Below are 14,715 nucleotides of genomic sequence, written 5' to 3' on the forward strand. Positions count from 1 at the left end.
GGTTGCATTCTGGTACAAAACTGTATCCTGTACGAATAACAAGCTTACCGTAATTATCTATAACATACTTTACCAGATGTATATCACAAACAATAACCATTCTAAATGGATCAAGTGCATCAAAGATATATTGGAGTGTTGCGGTTTAAGCTTTGTATTGCTAAATCAAAGTGTTGGTAACGGACAATGGTTGCTGTCCACTGTAGAAAGTAGGCTTAAAGACCAGTTTATACAGGGATGGCACAACGACCAAACTATGTCATCAAGAGGAAAATTTTACTTGAACCCTATATTTATAAAAATAATATAAACTTGTTACCATTGACTAAGTTTAGAACCAGTAATCACTCCCTACATGTTAAAACGGGACGATGGACAGATTTACCCTACGATCTGTCCACGTTGTAATACCTCTGTCGGTGACGAGTTTTACTACTTGTTTTAGTGTACACATTTAGAAACTGATCGTCAGTGTTATCTTAAAAAGTACTATTATGTCAAGCCCAATTATCATAAACTTCAACAACTACGAGGGGCGTTCAATAAGTTTTGCAACGTGGGCATTTGTGTTTACACAAACAATGTCAACTTGTGGCAGGTGTGACACTAGTCATAACATCAGGTTGACACGTATCATAACAAAATCCAGACACGAAAATAAGTTGGATGTGATGGCTTCATTCACCTAAGGGTTGCACAGAGGCAAGGACTCTCGCCAAGCAGGGCCAGGATATAGCAGGACCAGAGATTCTGAAACATGGCAGATACCGCTTCCTGTATGTTGGGGGTGTTTGGTATACCTGCTACGGTTTAGTAGGTGGTTTGTGTATTGGCTCTGTGCTTATGCTTTCATTAAATCGATGAGGAATTGGTTATCTTTTCTGGAATTTCACTAAAAGGTAGAGGTATTGGCTCAGATAACCCCATGCCTGTAGCTTCCTTAGCATGACAGTTATATGCCCTTTCGATGGAATTATCTTGACCCTGAAGTGTGGCCAACCAGATGATTGATTATTTATTTGTGTACACTCAAACACTCTGGATACTACTTTCACAGGAAGGTGGAGAAAAGGTTTTGTTATTCCTTCCTTCCTCGGAAGATACACTAACTATACTGAAGGGCTTAGTGACTGATATTTAGTAAACATCTCACACAAAAATCCAAATGAAGCTTAGCTATTTGCTATGACACTTTACCAATTACCTGACAAATACAGGTGATTGTTGACTGCTTTTCTTCTATTGATTTTTCCCCCGTTTCCACCTCTGTGGTGTAGACCTTACACATGGAACCATCAGTTTCCATAGTCGATCACCTTTCTGATTTAGATGCCCCTACCCCCTCCCAAAACCCCATACACTAATTATCATTTTACATGTAGTTGCACATCATGTCTCTATTTAATAGACCTAGGTCTGCCGCGATGTGTGCTTCACTGTTTCAAAGTATACTTAAAAGGACAACATGACATTGGATTCATGTGTAGAGATAAATTTATTTATTGACAGTGATGACCTATAATTACACAAACAGTCACAAGTGCATTATTATACTATGAGCTAAGTAGATCCATTCATATTATAGGGCAATAAAAATTATGAAATGCGATGATGCATTTCATAAGGAATTATTGAAGAAATGGTCAAAATATGATTTTTGATATGTGTACCTTAAGTTGCAAAGGTCAAGCATGGGAAAGACGTTTTCAGTTCAATGCCTGATGATTGCGAACGTTTGCGTCCTTCTATAGACGTAAATAAATGGTCTTGTGAATACGCTATGGCAGTATGCATGCAGAAGGGATCCACTTACACATAGTAAGAGAAAGTTGAAAATGAAGTTTTCATTAAATAGTGTGTGAAACAAACAGCCTTGCAAGAAGGATTCATTAGAACATCAACAATAATTGTTACATATATTGTAAACATGCGTACAATGTGTGAAGCCCACTTCTGGTGTCCCCCACCGTGGAAATTGCTGGAAAATTGCTAAAAGCGGGGTAAAACCATACTAACCCACACTTATAATTTAATGTTGATGACTTAGTGAACTAGACCAATGTTTTCATTTCATGCAAAAACAAAAGAAGTCCTATCCCCAACTTCTTATGGATGCACAAAAACCTTCCCACCAGAAACATGTGACCTGTGAAGGGGTAGACTAGGTCTTCAGCAACCCATGCTTGCCGTAAAAGGTGAATATGCTTTTGTAAAAAGCAACTAACGGGATCGGTTGGTCAGACTCGCTATGGATGTCATAGATCCCAATTGCGTGGATCGATGCTCATGTTGTCATCACTGGATTGTCTGGTCCAGACTCGATTATTTACAGACCGCCGTCATATAGCTGGAATATTGCTGAGTTCGGCGTTAATCAACAAACAAACAAACCAGAAACATGTATCCCGAATATTTTACCAAATCAGCTGCAATCTGTGTTCATCTTTGATCCTCAATATGTTTATGCAGTACAAATTAGTGTGGTGCCTCTAAAATTGATATATTATCACTTTGCGTGTAAGTGTATTACTAACGACTTGAAAAAACACATTGCCAATGCATCACAACTTTCAAGTTCCAAGCTTCTAACTACATTAAATGAGCAATCTTCGGAGTAATTCCGATTTATTTACCTCACTTTCGATTTGGGAAAACATGTGTCAAATGCAGTTCAGCTTTGAAACTCTCTATTATACCATCCCACGATGACGACGGTGGCCAAAGTAGTAATGACCTTCACCAACATCATTGTGAAAAGATAGACGTTGAAAATAGCGAGGGAGTCGGGTGATTGGGGCATAACTTCACTGATATCAGTCAGGATGAGGGCATAGGACAAGAAGACTGAGACACATAGTGATATCTTCTCCCCTGATTCAGGAGGAAGAAGAAACACGACCAGATTGAGAACCGATAGGAGGAGGACAGGCAGGACGCTGGTGATCACAAAGTGTAAAGGCTTCCGCTGGAAGGTAAACGTGAAAACAAAGTTTCATTGTAGACAAACATGTCGTTTTGCATGGTTTTTTTTCAATTTCAATCCATTCTCCTTGACTTTGAAACACTTTGTAGGTTGACATCACTGACCCACCTTGTAGAAACACTTTATTGTCATTGGATAACCATTGAATCATGTGAAGGCTACATGTCTGTGTGTAGTATGTCTCGTCGTCAAGTACCACCTGACGAATCCCGTATTGATGACAGACACGAATCCTTTCGTATTTGACAACAAGTGGTAGTCATCAACACTGTTTGAAACACTCAGATCTGGTGTTTTCAAACACGGTGTATTAGCATGTTCATTTTCTGAATGCCGGCATGATCTGAAATATTCCACACAAGCCATTCGTCGTACCACGTGATGATGAAACTCCCAAATGTGGTTAAACTTTCTCTGGCTTCATTAACTTCCTCCACAGAAAACAATAAAAAGTCCACTGACACGTTTGTTGCCAGTGTTGGGTCTTTGATAGGTCGGATGTATGGATCATAGCCTTCAAGTATTGTTTCGTGTAAACTGTACAGAGGGGAGAACTGAGCTCTAGATATCACGCCAAGGGGATATAACAGCACGACGAGATTAAGAAACATGGCGGATTCGACTTCCGGAGTATCTATGTAAATTGTTATTGGACTGGATTGTCAATACTCCTGTCTGTGTGTAGTTAGTATACATACAGTGAAGCAAACATCTCACCTTTTCACAGCTGCTATCTGCTGAAGATACACATTGTTAAGTACGTTTGCTTCGGTTCCCTGGAAAGCCGAGATATTCATTCTCTTGGTGGTACTATCACTGGAAGGGTAACACATTGCCCTGTGCTTTGATCAATCACAGAAGAGTCGAGGTATCCCCGACTGAAAGGTGCTATAATGACACTGAATGGTTGATGAATAAGTTGTGAGTGCAATCAGCATACATCCAGTGAAGAAAACTCTGGCCTCCTCGCTGCTGGTGTCTGCCTGAGTGTGTACAGGAGATATACTAATTGTTGACACCTTGATGCTATATTTGGTATATCTGCCACGGTTTACGGCATAATTTGTGTATTTGCTCTGTTGCATAGTGCTGTCACTGAATCGTTGCGGAATATTTTCTCTTTTGGGTACTATCCCTGGGAGATAACGCCATGGTCGCTCGGGTTGGCAATATCACAGAATGGCTGAGATATGTGCGCTCTACTTAGTACTGTCACTGAATGGTGGTGGGATTCCCTCCCGTTGAGGCACTATCATAGATACGTCGAGGTATTCGATTTCTGGATGGCACTGTCACCACTTGAAAGGTCCAGGTATTCGCCCTCTTATTTGGCACTATCGCTGAGCTGTAGAAGTATTTGCTCTCTGGAAGCTACCATCACGGATTGGGTAAGAATTCGCTCTGTACTTGGCACTCACAGAGAGTTTGAGGTAACCCTTCTCTGCAAGGTACTTTAGCTATCATTGAATGGTTAAGGAATATGCCGTTAAGGAATAGGCATGATGAAAGTGATATAGTAAATATCTAACGTGAAAACAAAACTTAAATGCAAAGGTATTGACTATGACAATTAACCAATCACGTAACTGATGCAGTTGTTTGTTAAATGCTTTTCGATTATTGATTCTTCTTTCATTTCCATCTCTGTGGTGTAGACATGACACGAAACCATTAGTTTCCATAGCGATTGGATTATCGTCCAACCGTGAGACCCCTTTCGCCAAACTTTTATATTATCAAAATTCCATATTTAATATGTGTACAAAGATCCAGCATAGGGTAGAGGTTGTTGGTTCAGTGTCTGAGGTGATACTAAATTGTGAATACCTGCATCCTTCTATAGCTGTAAATAAATTGTCTTCTGATCTTGACTGAAAAAATGTTATGACACTGAGCATGCAGGCAGGGATCTAATTTCACAATATATATTCACAAACATATCCATTGTGCAAAACTGGCAGCAACAATGACAGGTAATTGCTCATTGCTTATAAAGAAATGTATAGTTCATCAATACCCGACGTGTTGATGAAGTCCCATCACGAAGCTACTGGGTGGTGGGACATGACCATGAATACCAATTGTGACATGACATTAATTGATGTGTTAAAGGGGCACTGATCTAACGGACTGGTTGTTGCCTTTGTTATTGTTTTTCCCCCGTGAGTACCCGGATGATACGCAACGCAACTGAGCGTGACCAGAGACTGGGGTACCGTCTGCAAGGACAGCTAAATAAACTTGGAGGCTGGAGGCAATATTTGTTTTACGCATTTTTGAACACTGATTGGTTAACTGTGATCTATAAAGATTTCGACAAAGGGCGCTTGTTAATTAATTTCTTCAGCCTAAACAAACAGACATAAAGAACAAGGGAGCTCATCGGATGTCGTCATTTGGAAATACCCCAGATGGTTATAGTTTAATACTAAAAAAAGTATCCATGCAGTGAAAGCATTTTTGGATTTCGGCTTGCGTCGATAATACGATTACTACTCCCTTGTTTTCATCCACGTTTTCTCGTATAGCCCTACACTTGTGTATTTGTCGTCATTCACTTGATGCTCAGTTAATGAATTTATTACAGGTACAATTAGCGGTAGCACCACTTAGATTACCTGACAAAGGTTCCCATTTGGCATTTATTGTGTCTGGGGTAATTATTCAATCTAAATCCAGGTTTGAAGTGAGGTGAAATGTGTGTTATGTAATATGCACGTGGCAGCCCAGCAAGAGATGAATGATCAGTTGATTTACTTTTTTTTGTAAATCAACGGATCGTTCCTAGTCATCAAAGGATTAACAGAAAATACGTTGATTGATTAATCACTGTTATCTTGCACAGTGGATATGTCAAGAGTGAGTGTTTACATGTCTAGGTTTACTAAAACAAAGGGAATACACTCATATCATGGCGCGAAGTGCCGATGTAAAAACAACATACTTTGTTCAAAGGGTTAACTGATAATACGTTGATTGATTGATCATTGTTATCTATCACTCAATGGAATTTTTAGGAACCGTGGACGTTAAGAAAATAGTTGTCACGTGGGCTTTCTCAGCTGACCATTGAGACTTGACACCTATGTAAAACACCTGAAACAATCCAAGCGATCAGTTGAGAAACGAACACGGGTTATAATATCCCGAAACGATATATATCTTTTAAAATATTTGATTGTTACTGAGAAACGTGACATCGAATAAGTTTCTTTGTACAGCTGCAGACGAGTGGGATATTGTTCCTTTGTGTGGATATTCACGGATACATTCCCCGAACAAGGAAGCTGCCTAAAACTTATACACATAAATTTGGTAGGTTGTAATTATGATATTTGCATTTTGTTTTCCTTCATTTGAACCGATTCGTTCTTGTTTCTCTACGTCTTGGTTGGGAAATTCTTCAATGCGCGATAGACGTCGTTGTCACAGGTCTTTTCCTTTGTAAGCGTGTATATATTACCGTCAATTTGTAAAATGTTATTCTCTCAGGCAATTTATAAATTGTGTAAATATTTCTGTCATTTTGACTAAAAAATCTGTCCAGATTGATCAAGACGATCAAAAGGGCCTACAAACATCACAACAGATTATTATGTAGGATTAAAAGCCAAACAACTTAGAAATGTACTTTTCAACGCAACATTTTCAGTCTCTTGGTGATGACATTAAACATCAAAATGTTTGGAATTCGTTGTCATAATAATACAGATGGAAATGTTTTTCAGTCTCTTTGTAAAATAACTGAATATTTAGACGTTTAATAAATTCGTTACACATTTGACAGTAAAAAGATATACACACTATAAAAAAAAGCATATGCTCAGGTGAAATATTTACTTTGTGTTGCAAGTCAAAATAGTGTAAACGAAAATTACCAAGCAAGTGACTTATCAAAACTTCGTCACCATTACCGATGCTACTCACATAGTTACCTACATTTCCTTATTATCTCGAAAACTGTATTTCATTTTGTTGATCAATGTGACCATACGCCCTTATTACTACCCATAAAAGTGACTAATGCGCTTACGAATGGCGCAGCAGAGGTCGCGAACTAGTCTAGATTTCTGCTATACATCCGGGTACTCAAGTGCGAAAAAACAATAACAAAGGCAACAACCAGTCCCGGGGAATTGCGTTAGATCAGTGCCCCTTTAAGTCCTTTGTCACAGAAGTATGTAAGTGTAGCTCTTTGCATTTAATGACAAAAGCATCACATTCTAAGGAAAAGGAAAAGTTCCACCAAAAAAATGTTTCCACTGTGTATGAATACACATAGCCGAATTAGGAAATATTGATTCTTAATTACGAATTCTTCCACGTACATAGATTATCAGATAAATCATAACATTATCTGACAGGCTGTTTCAAAAAAACATCATGTAAATAACCTTGACATATGCTTAACAAACTAAAAGAATAACAATCCTGAAAAAACGTATTCAGGCCCTTCCAACAACACGAGGAGAAAGAATGGATCTGTGATTGGTGACATGTATTGAGTACCAGACAAACCTGATGATCAGTTATACATAACTGTGAGTTAACTGGTCAAATAACTGGTTTGGGTTATAATAGCTTGACACATGTTTTTCATATTGTCGGGAACGTACAATGGATTCTGCTTTTAGCAGATACATGTTATGATTGTGGAAAGGGATTTGTTGCTTTCAGTTCAATCAATGGACATGTCTTGAAGGTGTCAATCAGAAGCCTTTCTCGTCTGTGCAAACACATTGCGAAAAGCTAGCCAGACTTTAAATATACATGTATATAACAAATCGGTTTCATCTAAATTCAACAACATAAATTAAAGCTACCGACTTCACATAAGCCCAACAACATGTGGTAGTTATCACTATGTTAGATGTGCCTGAGTAGACATGTCTTATATCAGGGAACATCTATTTCTCAAATATGGTAAAATACATTAAATATTTGTCATTCTAAAACCAGTTTGACACACATGGCAGAATGGTTCATATATGTTTAATAGGGATAGTGGGGAAAGCACCCTTTCTCCACCCAATATGAATAGCTAAAATGAGTTACAAAAGGCTGATGTTTCAATTTCAAGAGAAAATTTAACTTGATGCATGCTTCTTGAAAACCATACTGTTTGACACACCTTAGCCTTACCTGCGTAACATTCATAATGATTTTAAAAGTGATTTCTTTCTTATGAAAAGTGAAAACCAAGTGGGCCCAATGGCCCTTTAAAAGCCCTGTACGGTGACTCGTCTTTCTTGACTTACTGTCCATAATTCCAACTTTCTGAAAGTTGTTGTCTTGAAACGAGCTAACAGCTGTTATTTCGGCTTCCTGAACTAAAGGAACCTTCACATACACTCACAGATATGAACAGAATTTATTTTCTATAGTCTGGCCATGGGGCCAATAGTACATATGATTGGATAATATTTGGCATATTTTACAGTGCACTTCAGTTTATATTGGCTTCGGAAAGTTTAAACATTTTTTCAAGATAAAGAGCTAGCTGAAATAAAATGTTGTCGCCATTTGTTGTGAGCAGCAATACAAACGTGTGCATGGTAGGATATTGATAATAATACGAGGGCAAATACCTTAACCTAAATGTAGTATGAGTTGGACATAAAAATAGCGCATGGTATTCACCATCTAAGTCTTCCGTCCATAAATTGCATAGACCGTCAGCAAAGTCATAGTCACTAGACATTCAATATCAATGAATTATAAAATCATCTTCACAGCATCTAAACTTTGTTAGAGCTCTTATTAAATTTACAATTTTTATCGATGATAGATATTTTTCAGGTTGTAGTAAGGATTTGTTGATGCAATATAAATCTACCCTTGGTGAATTACTCATTTTTGCACAAACAAATTTCTTGTTCTTTCCTGAAATGTATAAATTAAAGCACCACAGTCTCCGACATCTTGAATCAACCATACATTACTAAAGCCACAATTAAACGATGTATATCTTACAAATCTTACATTTTTATAACCTAATTCACCATATTAACATAGCATGAAATAACAATGCTTTGGATGTATACCTAGAGGCATTCTCACAGATATAGTGATATTGCATTTGCCTTACTTTTGAAAACGATGACAGATTCAAAGTTGAATCTGATAAAAGAAACATTACGAGACGCAGCGCAAGAATTGGCAACGAATATAGTCCTGACTGACGAACAGCAATAAAAGGGTCGATTTTTGGATTCGAACTCGTAAAATGCGTATCTTGTCACTGCTGATTCACAGCGAATTACATGAATGTAGCTCTTCTGCCTTCTTCAAAGACTAAGAATTTGTTATATTCTTTTGGCAATTTTGTTTTATTTTATTGTCATTGATGACAAATAATCTCCTTGTCGTTCCTGCTCGGTGAAAACTAAGTTAATGAGATGCCACTTCAGCCAAGAAGTCAATTCAACTGATTCATCTGTCTCTGTTACTCTAAACAAGCCCTGTTCCTATGGTAGAATACGCCAGTGAGTAAAGTTTTCACAACGAAGACCAAGGTTCATTTTCTGACAAAGATATAATGCCTGGACCCAATTTCTGTTGTCCCGGTCATGACGCAGAATTTCCACTTATGGTAAATTTCCTATCCCTTCATGCAACAGTAGAGTGTTGAATGCAGTGCACATTTAAGAATACCTTAAAATGTATGAATGATCACAAGAGTAAGAGAGCTAAACAAACTGATGTTGAGGCAATCATTATGAAGCTGATCACTGAAAAGCAAACTCCATTGAGAGCATCTGCCGACATCTTTCTCACATAGCATCTTCCTTTTGAAGAATTACATTCATCAAGCATGGAATTGTTGCCTACGCGTCCTTTCTGGGATGAAGAAGACGAAAGTTGCTGGGTGCGGATCTCTGCATGATACCTTTTCAAGGTGGCGACGGTGGCCAAAGTAGTAATGACCTTGACCAACAACATAGCGAGGAGATACACGTTGAATATAGCGAGGGAGTCTGGTGACTGTGGCAGAACTTCATTGATATCAGTCAGGATGAGGGCATAGGACAAGAAGACTGAGATACACAGTGATATCTTCTCCCCTGATTCAGGAGGAAGAAGAAACACGACCAGATTGAGAACAGACAGCAGGAGAACAGGCAGGACGCTGGTGATCACAAAGTGTAGAGGCTTCCGCTGGAAGGTAAATGTAAACGAAATTTCGTTCTGAGAGAAACCTTCTCCAAAGATATAAGTAATGGTTTTGATGCTTTCTTCAATTTCTCTCCACTCTCCTTCACTTTGAAAGATGCTGTAGTTTGACATCACAGAGCCACCTTGTAAAAATACTTCATTGTTAACCGAAAGCCATTGAATAAGGCGCAGGCTACATGTCTGTGTGTCCATGGGAAACTTGCTCATGTCTATGGAGCATTTAGTAATCTGTCTCATCGTCCGGTACCAAGTGACGAATCCTGTGTTGGTGACAGACACGAATCCTTTTGTATCTGACAATAAGCGATAGTCCTCAACGCTATTTGATAAAACCAGATCTGGCGTCCAAACATGGTGTAGTGGCATTTTAATTTTCTGAATGCCGGCATAATCGGAAAAATTCCACACAAGCCGTTCATCATACCATGTGATGTTGAAAGTCCCAAACGAGACTAAACTTTCACTGGCTTCATTTATGTCCTCTACAGAAAACAAGGCAAAGTCAACCGTCACGTTTGTAGCCAATCTTGGGTCTTTGATAGGTCGGATGTATGGATTGTAGCCTTCAGTGACTGTTTCGTGTAAACTGTACAGAGGGGAGAACTGAGTTCTAGATATCACGCCAAGGGGATATAACAGCACGACAAGATTGAGGAACATGGCAGATACGACTTCTGGGGTATCTGTGTAAAGCGTTATGGCACTGGATTGTCAATACCCGTGTCTGTGTGTAGTTAGTATACATACAGTGAAGCAAACGTCTCACCTTTTCACTGCTGCTATCTGCTGAAGATACACACTTTTTAGTGCATTTGCTTTGGGTTCTCTGGATAGTTGGGAAGTTTGCTGTCTTTACGGCACTCCGACTGAAAAGTCAAGATATAAACTCTCTTTGTGGTACTATCACTGGATCAATCACAGAAACGTCGAGGTATCCCTGAAACCTGCTATAATGACACTGAATGGTTGATTAATAAGGCGTAGGCATGGTGATAATGAAAACGTAAATACCTAGCAAAGGAGAAATGTAAATCGGTGAAGCTATTTACTATGACAAAAAAGCAATTAATCCATCAATTTGTGTATTTGTTGAACTCTTCTTGTCTATTGATTGTTTTTTACAATATTGACCTCTAGGTGTAGACACTACACATAAAAAATATAAGCTTCCACGGTAACTGGATCATCATGAGGCACACATGCCTCCTCGTCAAGTTCTTAATTCCGTTGGTTCCAGGTGCATGCACGTTTCATAATTTTTAAGGTACAATCAAGTGTGCCCTTAATACCAAGAATTCAAAGAGCGTCACACCACTCTTGCGCAGAAGGTGTTTGATCAAGGATACAACATTCAAGACCTCAGTAACGCTTTCAAAAAGTTTTATGGTAGACATGTTGAGGACATTTCCAGATTTGACGCATCAGTGACAAAAATGTAGGATAAGATCACCTTTCACGAACACCTGGTATCATCACTATTTTATAGTGATTCATAAACACATGCTCATGATATAATCGAATTGTAAAATCGTCTCTGCTTTTGGCAGTGAGTGCTTATGAATATGGAAAGGGTTTTGCCGTTTTTGTTTATGTAGAGAGGTAAAGGGTAATGACAAACTGATAAACAAAACGGTCCCTGCATACTCCCATAATATTTTCTTCAATTCAAGTCAACTCGAAATTAATCTGTTATGTCAGACTATCAAAACATCAAATTACATTAATATATGTTGACATTTAGTTTTGCCTACATGTAAATACCAAGAGTGACTGAAAGGTTCTGATCTATGATAACACAACTTTTTGGAGTATATGCTAACTCTTTCATGTTGAGATAACGATCTCCCGATAGACATAGGATTTCTGGACATACGGCGGTGATAGAATTGTCTTATACTGGCTCCATTTGTGATTTGACCCGTGAAGATCAGGGGTAGAATAGATCTTCAGTGACCCATGCTTGCTGTAAAAGGCGACTATGCTTGTCGTAAGAGGAGACTAAAGTGATCGTGTCGTCAGGCTCGCTGCCTTGGTTGATGCATGTCATTCATTTGACGGTATTTGAGGGCATGGTCCCACATACAACTGTCTAGAAGAGAGGTCCTAAAAGCTCCAAGACAGAGCCAATGTAGTACATTGTTTGAGTAGTTCATTGCGAGTGTATTTGGTCTGTTTGGGCCGTTTGTATATAACTGACAACCAGTTGTTGTCATAGGGGTTCAAATGGTCACAGAAATGAAAAAGAACGACTACCGAACAGTCATCAATCTTTTGACTTTAGAGAAAAGAACTCAAAAAGAAATTCATGACCGCATGTCACATGTGTATGGGGATAAGTGCCCCAGCTATTCCACTGTTAAACGTTGGGCAGCTATGGTCAAAGCTGGGAGAACAAACCTTGATGATGACCCTAGGTCTGGACGACCCTCAACTTCCATCAATGAAGATAGAAAACGTATAGTGTCGGATAGATGTATTACCATTACTGACACAGGGCTACGCAATAGATCCATTGAAACTATTGTTCATGAGCAGTTCTGTGGTTGGTTCTGGAGAGTGCGCAGACTTCTGCCAAGAGCATCCCGGACGTGTTCGATGGGATTGAGGTCGGGAGACCTTGACGGCCAGTCCATGACGTTGACTCCCGCATTCTGAAGGAAATTCCTTGTCAAAATTGCTGTGTGGGGTCTGGCATTGTCATGTTGGAAGATCAAACAGGGTCCATGTGCTGCCATAAAAGGCAGAAGTTCTGGTGCCAGTACCTGGTCGCGGTAAGCAGCAGCGTTGAGGTTGCCACGGATGACAAGAGGCCTGGAACGTGCATTGCCACAGAAAGCACCCCACACCACGACACTTCCGCCTCGAAATCTGGCAACTTCCTGTACACAACACTGGGCGTAACGTTCATGACGGCGCCTCCACACCCTCGCTCTACCATCAGCAAATCGAAGATTAAATCGGGATTCATCACTGAAGACGACTTGATTCCAATAAGTCCATCGTAAGTGTCGCTGTGCCGACACTTGACGTTGACGTCTGTGTAATTGAGTCAGAATCGGCCCGCAGTATGGCCGTCGTGCTTGGAGGTGAGCAGTTCTCAGACGGTTTCGAACAGTTTGTGCATTCAGTCTACCCCTAAACAGTTCATTTCTGGTTGATGTAGCCGTCAAAAATCGGTTACGGAGGTGACGTAAGACCATCTGACGATCCTCTGCATGTGACGTCACACGTGGTATACCTGGCCGAGGGCGATCAGCGGCGGTACCCGTTTGCTGTAGACGCGTCTGTAAATCATAAACAGTCCGTCGACTACAACCCATCGTCCTTGCGACTTCAGCTACGGACGTTCCCGTCTGCACATTTGAAAGGCGTGGCTTGACAAATGGCCGTAAAGACTTTTGTTTTCTTGTGTTTTTCTTTTTTTTTGTTAATGACTGCTAACAAGTATGGCTGAAAACACGTGCGGTATTATGGCTAGTGACCAGTTGCATGTGAAAAACCACTTTTGACACTATAGTGCTGTGCACATGATTTTGATCGATTCACCTGCACAAAAATGGGTGTTATCTGAAGACAATACGTGGCCATTACTGTTTAAATACACAATAAGGGCCCACAATGATAACTGGTCAAAATGTTAAAATTTTAGGATTGTGAAGTTTTTAACTTGGTTCAGTATATATCCAATACAGCCTATGCAAGTCTATAATATTCGGCAAGTTCTAGATTACTGCAGTTTCAGGAAGAAAGAAGCATCTTGGCTCATGTTTATTATATTTAATAACTATAATTTAACATTTTCTTTCAAATGAGTTCATTTCAAAGACTAGATGTTATTCTGGTACGATTTATTTGGCTAAACAACTTGATCTCTCGAAAACTCCAACTAAGATTTCAAAGTTACTTAATATTTCTCTAAAATCTAAAGGTTCTGTTTGCACTATAAGTGGCATTTTGATTGATGTAGCATAAAAACAGGAGAAAAGTTGCATTGTAAGTACTAGGAAGAGACATGTCTTCTGACTGAAAAGTTTCAGGAGTTTTGGTACATCGGGAATGTTCTACATATGTGTGTCGAAAAGGTCCAGGTGAGGACATTCGACTGGACAATACTTTAAGCGACTTCATTTGAAATAAAAGTTATTTATTTGTACCAATCCCACCAAACTGAAGACTGATGCTCTGTATACTTGCTTTCATCAGTGATAAAGCAATTGTCTCGTCAATGTTCCTATTCATTTTCACCCAGAAATGCACAACGGAGAAAGAGGCGCACTGAGAGCACATGGCTTCTGAAAACAGCAAATCTCTGCACTACCAGAAAGATAATTGTGGGTCCCCATCCATCTTCGTTCTATAATTACAACTCCCTGCAGGCAGCTGGAGACGATATTTCTGTCCCCCAATACACCACCTCAGCCATAAAACAAGACAATACAAGTGACTATACTAATAAACGTAAACTGAAGATACAGATTAACTATCAATAATATGCCGGATAAACCACAGCACACACAGGCAAGCAGTGACACATGCGCAAGAGCCTTTGAGCAACA

The sequence above is a fragment of the Haliotis rufescens genome, unplaced genomic scaffold (assembly GCF_023055435.1).
Source record: "Haliotis rufescens isolate VD_foot unplaced genomic scaffold, xgHalRufe1.0.p SCAF_15, whole genome shotgun sequence".
Taxonomy (NCBI): domain Eukaryota; kingdom Metazoa; phylum Mollusca; class Gastropoda; order Lepetellida; family Haliotidae; genus Haliotis; species Haliotis rufescens.